The sequence below is a fragment of the Natrix helvetica genome (assembly GCF_964273705.1).
Source record: "Natrix helvetica genome assembly, chromosome: 1".
Lineage (NCBI taxonomy): Eukaryota > Metazoa > Chordata > Lepidosauria > Squamata > Natricidae > Natrix > Natrix helvetica.
In genome coordinates, this window is record NC_138548.1 from 19,354,457 (window position 1) to 19,365,802 (window position 11,346).

Below are 11,346 nucleotides of genomic sequence, written 5' to 3' on the forward strand. Positions count from 1 at the left end.
AAAAAAACATAACATAGGCCTAGACTAGAAACAGTGGACACTCTAAGTAGAATTTTCTCTAAGTAGAAACACTTATTTGTGTAATTTATAGAATAATAGAGTTGGAGGGGACCTTGGAGGTCTTCTAGTCCAACCCCCTGCTTTGTGGGAGTGGCTTGCCAGCCATGTGACCAAGTGGGAGTGGCTTGCCAGCCATGTGACTGGGTGGGCGTGGGCAACTTGTAAAATGTGGTGAAACTCACTTAACAACGCTCTTGCTTAGCAACCAAAATGTTGGCTCAGAAACTCTGGCATTTGAAGCACGCAAGTCTTAAAGCTGTCAAGTTATGAGACTTTTGTACCCCTAACCCTTTAGAGAAAAAAAAAACAGGGGTGTTCAAACTTGGCAGCTTTAAGACTTGTGGACTTCAACTCCCAGAATTCCTCCTCTCGCTCTTCATCTTGATGATGTGCGGACGGAAGGGGGGAGGGAGCTGGAACCAGTTCTAAACGGCACGGTAGATTTGTGGAATCTCTTCTATAGAAGAGGTTAGAACTGGCAGGAACACCCCTGGCGCACAGAGAGGGGTCTGCGTGTCCCCTCTGGCATGCGTGAAATAGGTTTGCCAACACAGAATTAGACAAATTGATAGATGTCATTAGTTATATGGAACCTCCAGTTTTAGAGGTAATCTATCTCTGTACCGCACTTGTTAGAGGAGGTCAGTATTCTGGGAGACAGAATACTCCAAATACAGGTAGTCCTTGACTTATATCAGTTCATTTAATGACTGTTCAAAGTTACAATGTTACAGCACTGAAAAAAGTGCCCTATGACTGTTTTTCAGATGCTTGGCCACTGGTTCATCTTTATGACCGTTGCTGTGTCCAAGGTCATGTGATCACTTTTTGTGCCCTTCTGACAAGCAAAGCCAGTGGGGAAGCCAGGTTCACTTAACAACTGTGGCAAGAAAGATTGTAAAATGAGGCAAAATTTACTTAACAAATGTCTCACTTAACAAAAGAAATGTTGGGCTCAATTGTAGTCATAAGTCGAGGACTATTTGTAGACTTGTTCAAATTTTGTCCAGTTTGAGTTCAGGTCATGTTCTCAGTTGTACAATTCAGGAGCTGTCCAGCAGAGGGCAGTGCATGCTTATACTCTATTCTGTGACTTTATTTTATGTTCATTTTTCATTTCCCTTCATCTGATTGCAGCCAGAAATCTTTAAGTGACAGGTAACCTGCCTTTGGCTCTCCCACAAAGCTCAGCAGGGATGGATTCAGAATGGGAGACCACCAGGAAGAATCCTAGGGCTGAAGGCTAGACTGAGAAATCAACCATACATCCCAGACAATAGGAATACAAGCTGTAAGATTGCCAAGAAAAATACAATTCTAGTTCAGCTATAGAGAAGACATTACCTTCTAACCCTTTCCCTGCTAAAATTCAGCAAGAAAAAGGGTGCTGCTTTGTTAGCTTTCTTTATACATGTCAAAATCACCTTCAAATTATGGGCATATAACATTCAATACTGAGCAAGTAAAATAAGTATAAAATAGGTCATAGAAATAGAGCATGTATAAGAACAGGGGTGATATCAATTTACCTTTGCTACCGGTTCTCAAATGTGAGCGCAGGCGCGCCTTCCACGCATAGCATCAAAAATGGGACGTGATTACACCACTGTATGTATAAAAGGTATGTAAAATAAATAGGATTAAAGCTAAATATTTTCCCAGTATTGGGCCACATCGACAGCATTTTCTCTCACCAGCATGAGGCTTCGTACGTGTTGTATGCACCACGGCATATGTAAGATGGATTGTTCTTCTCTGCACTCACAGAGTATCTTCCGTAAGGAAGCTCCATTTTCTTAGATTGTCCTTTGATCTTCTTACAGCAGCCCGCAGTCTATTTGGTTTTATTAACTTGAGAAGAGTTTATGTAACGTTCCGGTCTACCCAGAGATTAAGCCATGCTTTGTAATTGTTCCCGAAAAGAGCAACTGGGATTTCTAAATTGGTACCAGTCATAAGGCATCAGTCAGCGGGCACTTCCACACGAAGCCCCTGCCAGCTCCCATCCCATTCTGCACTGTTTCAAGGGGCACCGAGGAAGTAACAGAACGTTCTGATCGAAACGGAAAAATGGGAAAAAATGGATGGATGGAAAGGTAAACTTCAGAGACGAGCAGTAAGGCAACGCCATTTTGGAAAACAACATATTCTCACCAGCTCTGGTTTAGAAGCCTAATTACAATTTGCCTTCTGAATCTTTTCATAGCCACACAAGAGGCCAAGATTCCATTAAAGAAGTTTTTTATGAAGTAAATGTAAAGGTTTCCCTCATACATATATGCTAATCGTTCCCTACTTTAGGGGGCAGTGTTCATCTCCATTTCAAAGCCAAAAAAGCTGTCCGAAGATGTCTCTGTGGTCATGTGGCCGGCATGATTAAACACCGAAGGTGCACGGAAAGCTGTTACCTTCCCACCAAAGGTGGTTCCTATTTTTCTACTTGCATTTTTTACGTGCTTATGAACTGCTAGGTTAGCAGAAGTTGGGACAAGTAACGGGAGCTCACTCTGTTACACAGCACACTAGGGATTCAAACAGCCAAACTGCTGACCTTTCTGATCGACAAGCTCAGCATCTTAGCCACTGAGCCACCACGTTCTTAATTTTTATGAAGTTATGACGTGAAAATAAGGAGAGTTAAAATTATTTACTGCTGTCCTGACCTTCTTTCTTTTTTTCTTTCTTTCTTTCTTTCTTTCTTTCTTTCTTTCTTTCTTTCTTTCTTTCTTTCTTTCTTTCTTTCACTAAAACCAAACTGAGCAGTTTTTGGTGGATCTGTGTTCGAAGAGATGAAGAGATTAGCCACCTTGCTTGCAATCACAAAGGACATTAACTTCACAAGCCTCACTTTCTAATCACTTTTTGAAATTGCCTATTGACCATCTTGAACTATTAGACTATTGTTTCTTCAAAACAACCAGCTTGAAAAGTCTTATTGATTAAGTCTATCTTGAATTCTGAACAGAAGAAAAAGATATATGCTTAAAAACAAGGAATTTGAAATAAACAACAAAAAGCTAAACAAGATTTGGAGCTAAGGTTTATAAACAGATTAAAGATCCAGATACATTTAGAATATTAACTTTGCTATAAGATTTTGGAATTAACTATAAAAAGTAATGTGTCTTGTTTCTCTCTCTCTCTCTCTCTCTCTTTTCTGCATTTTTGTTCCTTTTTCATTCTCTTTACATTTGGTTTGTATTAGTTTTTACTACTGCAATTAATTTTTTTAATAAAAGATTATATTCAAAAAGATTGGAAAACAATGATTTAGCAGTTTGTTCTACCATATATGCTTGTGAATAAACCCATTAATAATCTGCCCCTTGATTTTTTGACCAAGATAGCATGAAAATGTGCCACCCACAAATAAGCTGTCTTAAAGGTTGACATATCTGTGAATGGGACGATGTGTAAGTGTATACAAGAAATATGGGTAGTATAAAAAAGTATAAGATAAACCCATTTGCAGATACCTCAATCCAGTGGTGGGTTTCAAAAATTTTTTAGAACCTCTTCTGTAGGTGTGGCCTGCTTTGTGGGAGTGGCTTGCCAGCCATGTGACGGGTGGGAGTGGCTTGCCAGCCATGTGACCAGGTGGGAGTGGCTTGGCAGTCATGTGACCGGGTGGGAGTGGCTTGGCAGTCATGTGACTGGGTAGGCATGGCCAATTTGTAAAACGTGGTGAAACTCACTTAACAGCGCTCTTGCTTAGCAACCAAAATGTTGGCTCAGGAACTCTGGCATTGAAGTGTGCAAGTCTTAAAGCTGTCAAGTTACAAGACCCTTGCACCCCTAGCCCTTTAGGAAAAAAACCCAGGGGTATTCAAACTTGACAGCTTTAAGACTTGTGGACTTCAACTCCCAGAATTCCTCCTCTCGCTCTTCATCTTGATGATGTGTGGACGGGCAGGGGGAGGGAGCTGGAACCGGTTCTAAACGGCACTGTAGATTTGTGGAACCTCTTCTATAGACGAGGTTAGAACTGGCAGGAACCCACCCCTGCCTCAAACCCATTTTTTTGTTCACATGGTGATCTGTGTGGCTTAGTGCTTAAAATGTTCAGCTTGTCTGCAAGTATATACAGTAATACAATTTAGAGGCCACCCAACTGCAACTGAAAATGGGTGGCTGACAGCTAAGAAAAAGTAAACGCAAAGAGAGAAACAGATCACAAGCAACCAGAAGACAAAATCTACACAACAACAATAAAAACATCCTAAGGCAGTGATGGCTAGCCTTTTTGTCATCGCATGCCGAAAGTGCCTGCACCCATAATGCAATGCACGTGTGACACCCCCCCACACACACACGTTACACTGCCCCGCCCCCTGCACATGCGCACATGACCCCCCACACTTCCCCTGCCCCCTGCACATGCACACGCACCCCTGGGCCTCCTGCACATCCATGCATGTCTCCTGCATGTCCCCCCCCCCCATGCATGCGTGGCAGAGACCCAAAAAATAGCTGGCTGGTGGGAAGCGCGCACACATTCACAGTGGAGCTGGGCAAGGCTTGCGTGCCCACATTGAGGGCTCTGCCTGCCACCTGTGACACAGGTGACATAGGTTCTGTTGGAAGAAATGCCCTTCTGGGTTCAGTTCCAAGTGGGGAAGAAGACACTGGAGACATGGAGGCTGCTTGGAAAGATGGTTTAATGGTGGACCGGACCACATAGCTTGAGGTCCTGGGGGAAAAAGTGATCACGTGCTTCCAGGTGACGAAGAAGAAGAAGAAGAAGAAGAAGAAGAAGAAGAAGAAGAAGAAGAAGAAGAAGAAGAAGAAGAAGAAGAAGAAGAAGAAGAAGAAGAAGAAGAAGAAGAGAGCGAGAGGAGGGGCTTGCTAGGTTTTTAATACTCTGTTTGGCCCCACCTCTCTGTTTCCTGCTCTTGTGTAAGAAATGTATTCTGATTGGTTGTCAGATTCCCATGGGGCCATGCAGAGGAACTCTCTAGGCTGTGTTTTGAGTCCCAAGTTTGGTTGAGTTCTCAGATGCCACATGATGAGTTGGGTAAAGGGCTAATGCCTTGATTCCATCACCGGGAGCTGAAGAGGAGGGGTCTTTGTTATGTAAATAGATTGGCTTGGGCTTCTTAATGGCCCATTGACAAAAGTGGGGATGGGCCGGAAGCTGCAGGAATTTACTTTGTGTTTAAAAAGTGTTTCTCCATTTTCACATCCAGGAAAATATAATATTCTGCCTTTTCAATATTTCCTAGAATATTTCATTTTTCTAGGAGAGGAGTGGGTTTTAACTTCCTACAGTTCACCATCACGTTCTAAGGGATTAAACCATCCCTTTTCTCCCAGTTATGGGAGAACAGTGAAATTTTCAATGACTTTCTGAACATCAACAAAGTCAGCTGTATGGACCGCTGGGGAGACTGTATTCCCCAAAAAACAGCACCAGGACAGAGAAGACAACCTTCCTGTTTCATTCAAGGAATAAAGCATCCACAAAAGGCAGCTGCCCGGCTTGTTTTAAAAACCTCCCAGAGATGGAGGACTCACAATCTCCATAGGTGGGCTTATTCCTCTGTCACCTAGATCAGAGGCCCCCAATCCTTTGGGCACCGGTTCTACATAGAAGGGTTTTTCGTGGACAGGAGGGGACATGGTTATGTGTGCTGCCTGGGACTTTGCTTGTTTGTGCGGACTGGTTTCTGGCACGACATGGCCTAGTGCCAGTCCATGAACCGGGGGTGGGATGGGGGAGACCCCTGGCCAAGATCTCACTCTCAGGGAGTGGCGCTTCTTTATATTTAAATGAAGATTTAAGATGGGCATACGTCAACTCCCAGAATTTCCCATGGGTGGAGAATTCTGGGAGTTGAAGTCCAACCTTAAAGTTCCTGAGGTTGAGAAACACTGATCTAAATTATCTGATCTAAAAAGAAATAAATTCTCTGGAGCCTACAATACTAATTAGATAGCTTGTTTAGCTATGTTGGAAGAAATGTCCTTCTGGGTTCGGCTCCAAGTGGGGAAAAAGACACTGGAGACATGGAGGCTGCTTGGAAAGATGGTTTTAATGGTGGACAGGACCACATGGCTTGAGCCCTGAACAGAAAAGGTGATCACATGCTTCAATGTTGGTGGAGAAGAAGAGAAGGCAAAGGAAGAGAAGAGAAGAGAAGAGAAGAGAAGAAGAGAAGGGAAGAGAAGAGGAAGAGAAGGGAATGAAGAAGGGCTTGCAGGGCTTTTTATAATCTGTTCTGCCCCACCTATCTGTTTCCTGTTCCTGTGTAAGAAATGTATCCTGATTGGTTGCCAGACTCCCATGGGCCGGGCAAGGGCAACCCTCTAGGCTGAGTTTTGAATCCAGGTTTGGTTGAGTTCTCAGATGCCATGTGGTCAGTTGAGTAAAAGGCAATATTATCCTGCCTTAATCCCATCACTATGGAGTTGAAGAGGAGAACTCTTTATTATGTAAAGTGGACTAGATGGCCTTCTTAATGGCCCATTGACAAAGTGGGGATGGGCAGGAAGCTGCAGGAATTTACTTTGTGTTTAAAATGTGTTTCTCCCTTTTTCACATCCAGGAAAATATAATATTCTGCCTTTTCAATATTTCCTAGGATATTTCATTTTTTCTGGGAGAGGGCTGGGTGATAACTTCCTACAGCTATATTTAAGAAAGGATGCTTTTCCGGCTTTGATGCCACTCGTTTATTGGAGAGAGAAAGAGGGGAATGATCTCAAGGAAATAGCAGCAAATTGTAGATTAGAGTTATAAAAAGGTAATAGATAGTAAAATACATGGAATTGCAAGGAAATTATTATTTTTTTTTTTTTTATTAAAAGAGTTTTGTACAAACAAATTTTCCCCCTTTTCACCCCCCCCCTCCATACAATATAAATCTCATACAAATGCTATACCCCCCCGCAAAAATTCACATTCAAATATTATACCAAACACTTTACCCCCTCCCCACCCCCCATCTTAAAATAGATTACTCATAACCCCTCTCCTCCCAACAAAAACTATAGAGATTAGTCTTAAATTAATAATGACACATTGATCATTTTCTAAGCTAGGAAATTATTAAAGCAGCAGGACATGAAATGTGAGAACAATAGAGCAATTTCCACAGGATAGAGATAAACAGGACTATAAAGAAAATAAGCTAACTGGAGATTCTATTTAGTGATAGCGGGGAAGCAGCAATGGTGGGAACAGACAGGCAGTAAAAGATCTAAGACCTAATGATTTATGACTGTATATTTCTTTAAGGGGACATGCTTTGTGAGAATTGGATAAAAGGAACTTGCCCTGAAACAGACAACTTGCTTGATTTGAAATCTATTCCCAAGCATCGTTATTCTGTAGAGAATAAAGCTTTGCAACAATTTCTAAGGTTGTTGCAAATTCATTTGGGCGGAAGACAACAGACAACAAGCTATCCCAGCATCCCTGGGATAATACTACACACATGGGGGGGGGGGGCAGGGGGGGGGAAGAGCAGCTTGTTGACTAAATACTGATAAACTTTTCCTGGGCCAGGTTTAATTCTCTGTTGGACCTCAAGTTTAGTTATCATACAAAGTTGTAAATTTATTGCTACGCAGGTACTTTACTTTACTTTACTTTACTTTATTTAGATTTATAAACCGCTCCCTCTCCCCGAAGGGACTCGGGGCGGTGTACAGTCAGAGTTAAAACACCATATACATACATATACATAGAGGAGGCGATATACAAACTGTACAGTAATGATAAAATTCGAAACAACATTAAAATCTACCCCAAAATCTACCCCAAAATTAAAATAACTGCCAGGAGGATTAAAGAATAGGACTATAAATGGGCCAGGCCAGCTAATTGGAACAGGTGGGTCTTGAGTTTCTTGCGGAAGGAGCGGAGATCAATGGTGGTTCTAATATCCCGAGGTAGTCCTCAGCTTACAACCATTTGTTCAGTGACTGTTCAAAGTTATGACAGCACTGAACAGAAAATTGAATTATGACCGATCCTCGCACTTACAACTGTCACAGCATCTCCATGGTCATATGAGCAAAATTAAGCAATGGAAATTCTGGAGCAGTGTGCAGCAGCTGCCAAAAAAGCCAACACAGTTCTAGGCTGCATCAACAGAGGGATAGAATCAAGATCACGTGAAGTGTTAATACCACTTTATAAGGCCTTGGTAAGGCCACACTTGGAATACTGCATTCAGTTCTGGTCGCCACGATGTAAAAAAAAGATGTGCAATTAACTTGTTCTCAGTTTATCTCCTTCCTACCAAAATTGTCGGTTTCTAATTCTAAGAGACCAGGTTTGGTTAGTGGTTAAGGCAACCAGGAGACTGTGAGTTCTAATCCTGCCTTAGGCATGAAAGCCAGCTGGGTAACTATGGGCCAATCATTAGGAGACTGTGAGTTCTGGTCCTGGCTCAGCTATGAAAGCCAATTGGGTGACCAATAAGTTACCTATACTGAAGTTACAACGTTAAGTTACAACGACACTGAAAAAAGTGACTTATGACCATGTTTCACACCTATGACCATTGCAGCATCCCCATGGTCACGTGATTTATGTTCGGATGCTTGACAACTGACTCATATTTATGACAGCTGCAGCGTCATCAGATCATATGATTCCCCTTTTCAAAGACTACTGACAAGTCTTTGGGAGTGTTGGAAGAAAAGTCCATCTGGGTTCAGTTCCAAATGGGGAAAAAGACACTGGAGACATGGAGGCTGCTTGGAAAGATGGTTTAATGGTGGACAGGACCACGTGGCTTGAGTTCCTGAACAGAAAAGGTGATCACATCCTTCCAGATGTTTGGAGAAGAAGAAGAAAAGAGAGAGATGCTGAAGGTTCCTGGCTTTATGCCTTCTCTGGCCTTTGATCTTGATCTTGTATTCTGATTGGTTGTCAGACTCCCATGGGCCCATGCAGGGGCAACTCTCTAGGCTGTTTTTGAGTTTGGTTGAGTTTGGTTGAGCATCGCTTCTTCCCAGGTGCCCTGCGGTGTGATGGGTAAAGGGCTAATACTAGCATGCCTTAATCCCATCACCCTGGAGCTGAACGGGGGATATCTTTGTTATGCAGAATAGACTGGCCCAGGCTTTTTTAATGGTCCATTAAAAGGTGGGGGTTATTAAGAGTGAGTCTGCTTCCTGCCTAAAAACATGTCTCTCCATTTTTTATCCAGGGAAATATAATATTCTGCCTTTTCAATATTTCCCAGGATATTTCATTTTTTCTAAGAGAGGGGTGGGTGCTAACTTCCTACAGGAGAACCAGTTTCACTCAACAACCGTGTTACTAATGTAACAATGGCAGTGATTGAATTAACACATGTGGCAAAGAAAAGTCGTAAAATGGGGCAAAACTTAATAAATTTCTTATTTAGCAACATAAATTTTGGGCTCAATTGTAGTCATACTTAACAACCGTGTTACTAATTTAACAGATTCACTTAACAACCGTCTTACTAACTTAATAACAGCAATGATTGGCTTAACACATGTGTCAAAAAGGTCCTAAAATGGGGCAAAACTCGCTTAACAAAGTTGTCAATTGGCAACCTAAAATTTTAGGCTCAATTGTATTGTGATTCCCCGAAAATAAGACAGGGTATTATTTTCTTTAGACCCTCGAAATAAGCGCTTGGCCTTATTTTCAGGGAGGTCTTATTATTTTTATTTTTTAAATGCAATTTTTATTTTCAAACATAAACACACAAAACATCTTCAACTACATACAGTGTATGTAGTGTATTTTAATTCAATTTTAGCTATGTATATTGTTGAGTTTATGGTTTTTAAATTTGTACCTGTACACCGCCCCGAGTCCCTTCGGGGAGAGGGGCGGTCTAGAAGTTTAATAAATTATTAATAATTATTATTAATGTGTCAATTGGTTATAAAATCTTTCTCCGTCCTTTCCATAGTCATCACTTGAGCTTTATCAAAAATCACTTATTGTCGATCAAATATCTTTGTATACATTATTATTGTACTTCATTTGTTTAATTATCATTAGAGTAATTTCGGCTGAAGCACCAGTGATATCAAAAGTCAAGCAGATGAAAGGAACAGATGGAGGGTTTCGAATTCCTTTAAGATATCCAATGAACAACAAGTTGTCAAGAGAAGTCCACATACTGATTATGTGGATGGGTGAGCAAATACTTTTGGCAATATAGTGTGAGACTTATCAAGAAAACACTTAGAATACAGATTCTACAAATGGCAAGAGATATTGGACTGCACTATTTCTGGAAGGATACAGGATGATGAAATGAAATGTCACAATAAAATTTAGTTAAATGTAGTTAAACTTTGAGTATTATGTATAAGATAAAGTAATAATAGCTATAGTCAAATAAATGATCAATAATGATAATAAAGCATTTATATATACTAGATTGATAATGTGAAATTTTATATAAACTGTAAGTGAGGATGATGGAGATGATGTTGAAAAGCCTTTTTATAAAAGATAAATAATTCTATTTATAGAATATAAAGATGTAATATCATTGGATGATTTCAGGATGATGTAATGAAATGCCATAATATAAATTTACTTCAAATTTAATATGCCTCATATAAAAAGGACGTAATAATAGCTATGCTTAATGGAAGTTTAACAATTATAATAATTTGTATAAATGTATATTAGATTGAGGATACTAATAATGGAAAAAAAACATGGAATTGAAAATTATTAGAGAATGTTATTAATGCTAAAATAATAGAATGATTTAGAATAGGATACAAAAAAAATTGGGCTTATTATCCAGGGAGGTCTTATTTTGGGGAAAACAGGGTAGTCGTACGTTGAGGACTACCAGATCTGGTTCTGAGGAATCACCCAGATTCTTCCTACCTTTTTACCCACCAGATACCCGCACTTCAGTGTCTCTCTCATTCGTGACTCAGTTTTGGAGGGCAAAGAGATGGAAAAGGGTTGGGCAGGACATGATTGCTCTGGTCTGTTTGGCTTCTGTGCTGAGAGCCGAATGGGGTGTGCTGTTTAGGTAACAAACATTACTTTCGGCCTGTCTCTTCCTCTGCCAAGAGATGGGGTTGACGTCTTTCAGAGGGTCCTCTGAGACCTCTTAATGAAGGGGGGGCAATGCTGGCCTTGTTTTGACAAAGGGGGCAAGAGTGGGCCAGCAGAAAGTAAACAAGGAAAGAGGAAGCGTTCTTTGATTCACTGATAACAGTACTGCTTTCTTGGAATGGCGGCTGTGTTATGCTAACCCGTAACCACCAGCTTCTCCAACTAAGCAGGAAGGAAACAAGGAGCCAAGTGAGAGGAAATATTAA